The sequence below is a fragment of the Felis catus genome, chromosome A1 (assembly GCF_018350175.1).
Source record: "Felis catus isolate Fca126 chromosome A1, F.catus_Fca126_mat1.0, whole genome shotgun sequence".
NCBI lineage: Eukaryota > Metazoa > Chordata > Mammalia > Carnivora > Felidae > Felis > Felis catus.
Genome location: NC_058368.1, coordinates 205,376,226 through 205,382,724, shown reverse-complemented (window position 1 = coordinate 205,382,724; position 6,499 = coordinate 205,376,226).

Below are 6,499 nucleotides of genomic sequence, written 5' to 3'. Positions count from 1 at the left end.
GTTTCACTACAAAAATACCTTTGTGCTTTCTAAGTATAAAAATTTAGATCATTTTTAGTATGGTTTTAGAACCACACGCCCCCTTACCCCCACCTTTTGGAGCATGATGATCAATTGCAAATACTTCAGTTCCTTTCCCATTGGGCTCCCCTCAGTACTCTGCAGATCTCATTACTTCTGCCGGGAATACTTTGCCCTTCTTTGTGGCCAGGTGAATACTTACTTGTGCTTTAGGACTCAGCTCCAGTGATACTGGATCCATAAGGTTTTTTCAGCCCTTTTCAGTCAAATGTTCCTTTGCTTCTGCTCCCTTAATGTTCCTTCCATGTTATCAAACAGGTAACACTGCTTTATAGTTCTTTTCCTTATGTGTTGGTGAACTCCATATTTAAAAAATGTATCTTCATACATTGTGCTTAATGAATGGTAGGCCCTTAGTAATGTTTTTTGGTTTTGTTTTGTGGGTTTTTTTGCCTTTTTTTTTTTTTTTTTTTTAATTAATAAGAGACACGGTTCTTAAGTGCCGAACTCTGCACAAAAGGGTTGCTGCTATTGGATTGCAAACTGCCATGCCCTCTACACCAGTGGTTAATAAGGCAAATAAGAAATTAGTTCTCAGAGAAGTAAAGTATTATGTAGATTTGGGACCTGAGAAAACCATAACTTTCTCTTCAGAAATGGGAACTTCCATTTTGCCTTTACGACCCTTGGAAACCACTTGGGTCTCTCACTAGCTGGTGTAGTTATGAGGGTGCTACTGGGTGCTTTTTGTACAACTTTTCCATCCCCCACATAATTGGAGAATGATCTGTAGACCATAACGCTTACAGTGCTTTTTACATGGGTGTATTACAAAACAATGAACAACAGATTTTTGTATGTATGTGTTAAACCTAAGTAAATTTTATTTCATTTAAGTGAAGTATCTTCAAGATAACAAACACTACATCAGCAAGGCACTATAATTCCCTCATCAACAAGTATTATGTGCCTACTACATGTCAGGTTTCATCTTAGGCATTGATGATACAGCTTTGTAAAACATCATTTTTGGGGTTTATATTCCAGTGGAGGAAGTTAACACATTTTAAGAAATACATGTATCGTGTATTAAGTGGTTAGTGCTATGAAGAATAACAGGGTAAAGGGCTTGTGTGACTCTGGAGAGGAGTGCTGTTTTATGTATGGTGGTTGGGAAGGCGTGCCTATCTACTTTAGCATTAGCGTCTTCAAATTCTCTCCCTTTGGTTAAATGCCTTGCTGCACATTCAGTACATCCATAAAGTTTCTTTCTTATGGAAGTTCTGATACAGAATTAAGGAACGAGTCAGTCACTACGTAAGACCTTTTTCCTTTGATTACATTTAAGACGTTTTCCAGTGTGGGCTTTACTAATGAGTGAGTGAGAACCTAAAGGCCTTGTTGTGTTATTACATGGGGGTTTCTCTCCATTTTGAGTTCTCTGATTGTTACTAAAACTGTTAAAGGATTTTTTTTTTATAATCCTTAAATTTGTGTTTCTTTTGCAGTGTGAATTTTTTTATGTTAAGTAGTTAAGTTTCAAAGTAAGCTTTGAAACTTAAAGGCCTATCTGTTTTGTGGCATTTATAGGGTTCCTGGCTATTATGAATTGTTTGATGCTGATTAAGTTTCAAATCATGACAAGACTTTCCCTCATACCTTTGCATACAGTAGAGTGAAGTGAGTGAGGGTTGTGGCTAAAACTCCACAATAAAATTACATTCCTATCTTTACCCTCCCACTGTGGGTTCTGTGATGTTCATTGAAGTGGGAACTGTATCTAAGCGTATTCTCAGCTTCATTTTAATGGCATTCTTAAAAACACACAACTGGATAACATGCTAGTTTTGGATGGCTTGGCACTTTTCTCTTGCCACTTATGAGGGCTCCTTTTTTGGCTCTAATAAGGATACCTTATCTGCAACAGAATCCAGGATTCTGTAGTTCTCTAGTGTCACTTCCTTGTATTATTTTTAACACAGTATGAGATAACATGTTAGGAAGTATTGTATTAAAATGCATTTACTGTATCCATAAATGAGTATGTGATATGTATTCATGCTGAAGTTCTTTATTGTTTTTTGTTCTCTTACTTGTAGTGAAGATTTCCAAGTAAAATGTTTTGGAGCATATACATTTTTTTTAATAAAACCATATTCCCATATTTGTATCTTGGTCTTTATTTTCTATTATATCTGAGTGTTGTATCAGAATGAAAACTTTCATTGTCTCAGTTTACTTTGACATCTGAACATTATTTCTTATGGTTCTAATAAATGTCATACAGTATAGTATATTGGTTAGGAATATGGGCTCTGGAGCCAGAGATCTGAGGTTAAATATTAGCCCTGTCATGTCCTAGCTTTGTGGCTTCACATAAATTACTTAAACTTTCTGTACCTTAGTATCCTATTATTTAACAAAGGAGCACTGTTAGTACCTACATCACAGGTTATTGGAGATTAAATGAATTAATGTTCGAAGTTGCTTAGTTTAATGCTTAGCACATCCTAAGAGCTCAAAAGACTAGTTTTTATTATTTTCTTTAAGCCTAGTTTTGTGTATCAGTTCATCATGCTGAAAATATACTTATCAGCCAGGATAATTGAGTGACAAACTCTTGTTCTGGCCAGTGAGCACTCACTCACTGCCTTGTCAGTTCAAGTGGTGCTGACCTTTCTAAATGGAAAGCAAGTTTCAGAGAAGAAATTACTGGCTATATAGACATTTTAAATGTTTGTTTTAGATATGGCTAGAAGGAAACCTACAGTTTTCAGAAATTTTTCAGCCCCAGTCTCACAATGTGTATATATATATATATATATATATATATCCCTGTATACCAACATCAACATTTACCTATCAGCTTGATTGACTTGGCTTCTAGTACCTTTAGGTCATACTGAACTGACAAGTCAGAGGCATTTAATGAAATATTAGTCTAATATCCTTAATATCCTGTTTAAAAAATAGATTAAGCTGGGAAATCCACATGATTGAATGGTATGTAGCTATAAGAAGCAAAAGCAAATATTTCTGTATAATGCTATGGAGTCCTCTTAAGTGAAAAACAAGGTGGAAAAGAGTATATAGTACTATTTAAGAAAGGGAATAAATATGTGTGTATAACCTTGTTTGCTTACATATATGTATATATATGTATATTATATAATATATATACATTATATATACATTATATATATACATACATTATATACATGTATGTACACATATATACATACATGTATATATGTACATATATGTATATGTGTACATATATGTATACATATATGTGTATATGTGTACACAAATGTATGTATACGTATACACATATATGTATACATATATATGTATATATACACATTTTTTTTAATTTAAAAATTAAAAAAAAAAAGTACTTCTGGTGAGAGGTATGGAGAGAGGTACCAGATGGAGGGGACCAGGATGGAAGCTAGACTTCTCTGAATATACCTTAAGTTTTGTACATTTGACTTTGGAGCATGTACTACATTTTTACAAAGCAAGATTACATCAAAATTAAAAGCAACTCCTAAAATTCCAAAGCAAAATACAACAAATGAGCTGTATTGTGCTTCAAGTTGGTGGCTTAACTACACAGGAATATTTCAATTATTTTTAAAGAACAATAATTTGCATTCCCCTAGTGGATATCCCCAAGGGCTGTGAAGAAATCAAACTCCTCAGTAATTATAGTATTAATAACTCTGCTGATAGCATTAGAAATGTGGATTTTCAGTGTAAGGGAAAAGAGACTAAATTGGAATCAAAGAAGGTAAGTAAAAATTCTGTAATTCTGAAGTTGAATAGAAATTAACAGCATGAACTCTTATTTTCTCTACATAAAGACCACCAAATAATGTCCAAATACTATTTCCCATTAAAATGAACCAGGGCTCTGGGGCACCTGGGTGGCTCTGTTGGTTAAGCATCTGACTTTTGCTTTCAGCTCAGGTAATGATCTCACAGTTTGTGAGTTTGAGCCCCTTGGGATTCAATCTCTCCCTCTCTCTCTCTGCCTCTCCCCCAACCCCATGTATAACTAAACTTAAAAAAAAAAAAAAAAAAAAGAACCACAGCTCCCTGGAGATAAGGCTGAGTCTATATCATGGGCGGGACAATCAAATGGTTGATGAGGGACAACTTTTATTTAATCATCTAATCAAAGAGATCATAAAATTAGAATAGTAATACTTTAAAACTTGTAAACAATAATCATTGATAACTCCTAAATCCTTGAGACGAAAAACTTATGATGAACTTGATAATAAATGGATCAGAGTTTAGAAACCATTGATCAGTTTGAACATTAGAAAATGAGAATGACAATTTGAGTACACAATACCACTTAGAAATATTTTATAAAACCTATCTAAATTTGATCATGCCTTCCAAGAAAGTCCAGAATGTCCTGAAGTCCAGAAAGACCAACCTAGTTTCTTTTAACAGTTGCCAGGAAAAATAAAGGAGAGGGAACCTATAGAATGAACAAGTTTTAGGAACATGTCTACCAAATGTAACATGTGGATCTTGTTTGGGTCATGATTTTAAAAAGCCAATTGCAAAATATAAATTAAATAAGTATATATATTTGAGGCAGGTGAGGAAGTTAAGCCCTGCCCAAGTATTTGGTGATTTTAAAGAAAGTTAGGTGATAATGGTACAGTGATAATGGTACAATGTTTCTTAAAAGTTACCTTAATTTTTAGAGACATATACTGAGATATTTAGGGATAAAATGATATATCTGGGATTTGCTTAAGAATAATCTCGAGGGGCGCCTGGGTGGCGCAGACGGTTAAGCGTCCGACTTCAGCCAGGTCACGATCTCGCGGTCCGTGAGTTCAAGCCCCGCGTCGGGCTCTGGGCTGATGGCTCAGAGCCTGGAGCCTGTTTCCGATTCTGTGTCTCCCCCTCTCTCTGCCCCTCCCCCGTTCATGCTCTGTCTCTCTCTGTCCCAAAAATAAATAAACGTTAAAAAAAAAAAAAAGAATAATCTCGATTTGGGGATGTGTGCGTTGGGTGGAGACGGTGATGGAGCAAGATAAACTGGTAACTTGAATCAGCTAGTGGACACATGGGATTACATTATTAACTCTAATAATTTTCACAATTAAAAAATTATAACCCATGGGGTGCCTGCGTGGCTCAGTCAGTTGAGCGTCCAGCTTCAGCTCAGGTTATGATCTCACTGTTAGTGGGTTCAAGCCCAGGTTATGATCTCACTGTTAGTGGGTTCGAGCCCCGCGTCGGGCTCTGTGCTGACAGCTCAGAGCCTGGGACCTGCTTTGGATTCTGTCTCCCTCTCTCTCTGGTCCTCCCCCACTCACGCTGTGTCCTAGAGTCTTAAAATTATGTATTTATTACTTTAGATTGAAATAATCCTTTAAGGAACCGAGATCTAGCTTTTGAGCAAAGTAGTTTTTGGATTAGATTGAAGTAATCTATTTGAAAATGAATGACACAGTAGTATTTGTGTCCTTATCAATAGAGACCATAGTCAGTTCAATATAATAGGTTACCCTTGTTGAAAAGAAAACCACAGGCCCCAGATGGAATCTCTTATTTTAAGGGCCCCACTTCAGCAAACCAAAACCATAATACCTAACCTACCTGCAGTTTCAGCCACCTGAGGAATGTAACCTTTAACCAGTCAACAAGGAATCCCTGGTCAGCACTAGGAAATTTACTGATAGACCTCTTCCATTCCCCTTAGGAAGGTGACCTTGTCTACAACAGTGTACTTTTTGCCAATAATTTCCTTTTTTTCCTTTTTTTTTTTTTTTTTTTTGCCTTTAATGATTTTTGTTTATTCTCTACACCCAAGATCGAGGGTCTCATGCTCCACTGACTCAGCCAGCCGGGCACCACCACCGCCCCACTTCTGCCTTTTAAAAACCTTCCTTTTCCTGCAGCTCAAGAGAGCTCCTTTCTTTTTGCCAGATGGGATGCTTCCATATTCATGAATTGGGCAATAAAGACAATTTGATCTTTTAAATCACGCAGTTGAATTTTTGTTGTTTATTACCTTGTAATGTGGCCTATGGCATAGTTTCTTAAAGCCCTTTCAAAGTAAGGCTGGACAAGGTGAGTAAAATGGGTAACTTTTACAGATAAAAAAACAACAACGCTAGCAGGATTTCAACAGTACTGTATCTGGCTTCTCTTATTCTGGCCCTATGTTGCTGCCCTTTTGTGAGATGCCTACCTTCAGGAATTTTTAAATGTACCTATATTTTTAAGTAGAGAATACAGACTCCTCACCTTGGCATAAGGTCTTTCATGATTAGGCCCCTGGCCACCTCTCTACTCTCATTTCTGCCAATCCCCAAGAACACAAACAGTAAATCGGAGACTGAAAAACAATTAGAAAAAACCTCCACGCCTGGCACGGCAGTGCTGAGAAGGAAGCAACTGGTTATTATGCCTAAGACAGCGGAGGAGGGCAATCCGTTGAATG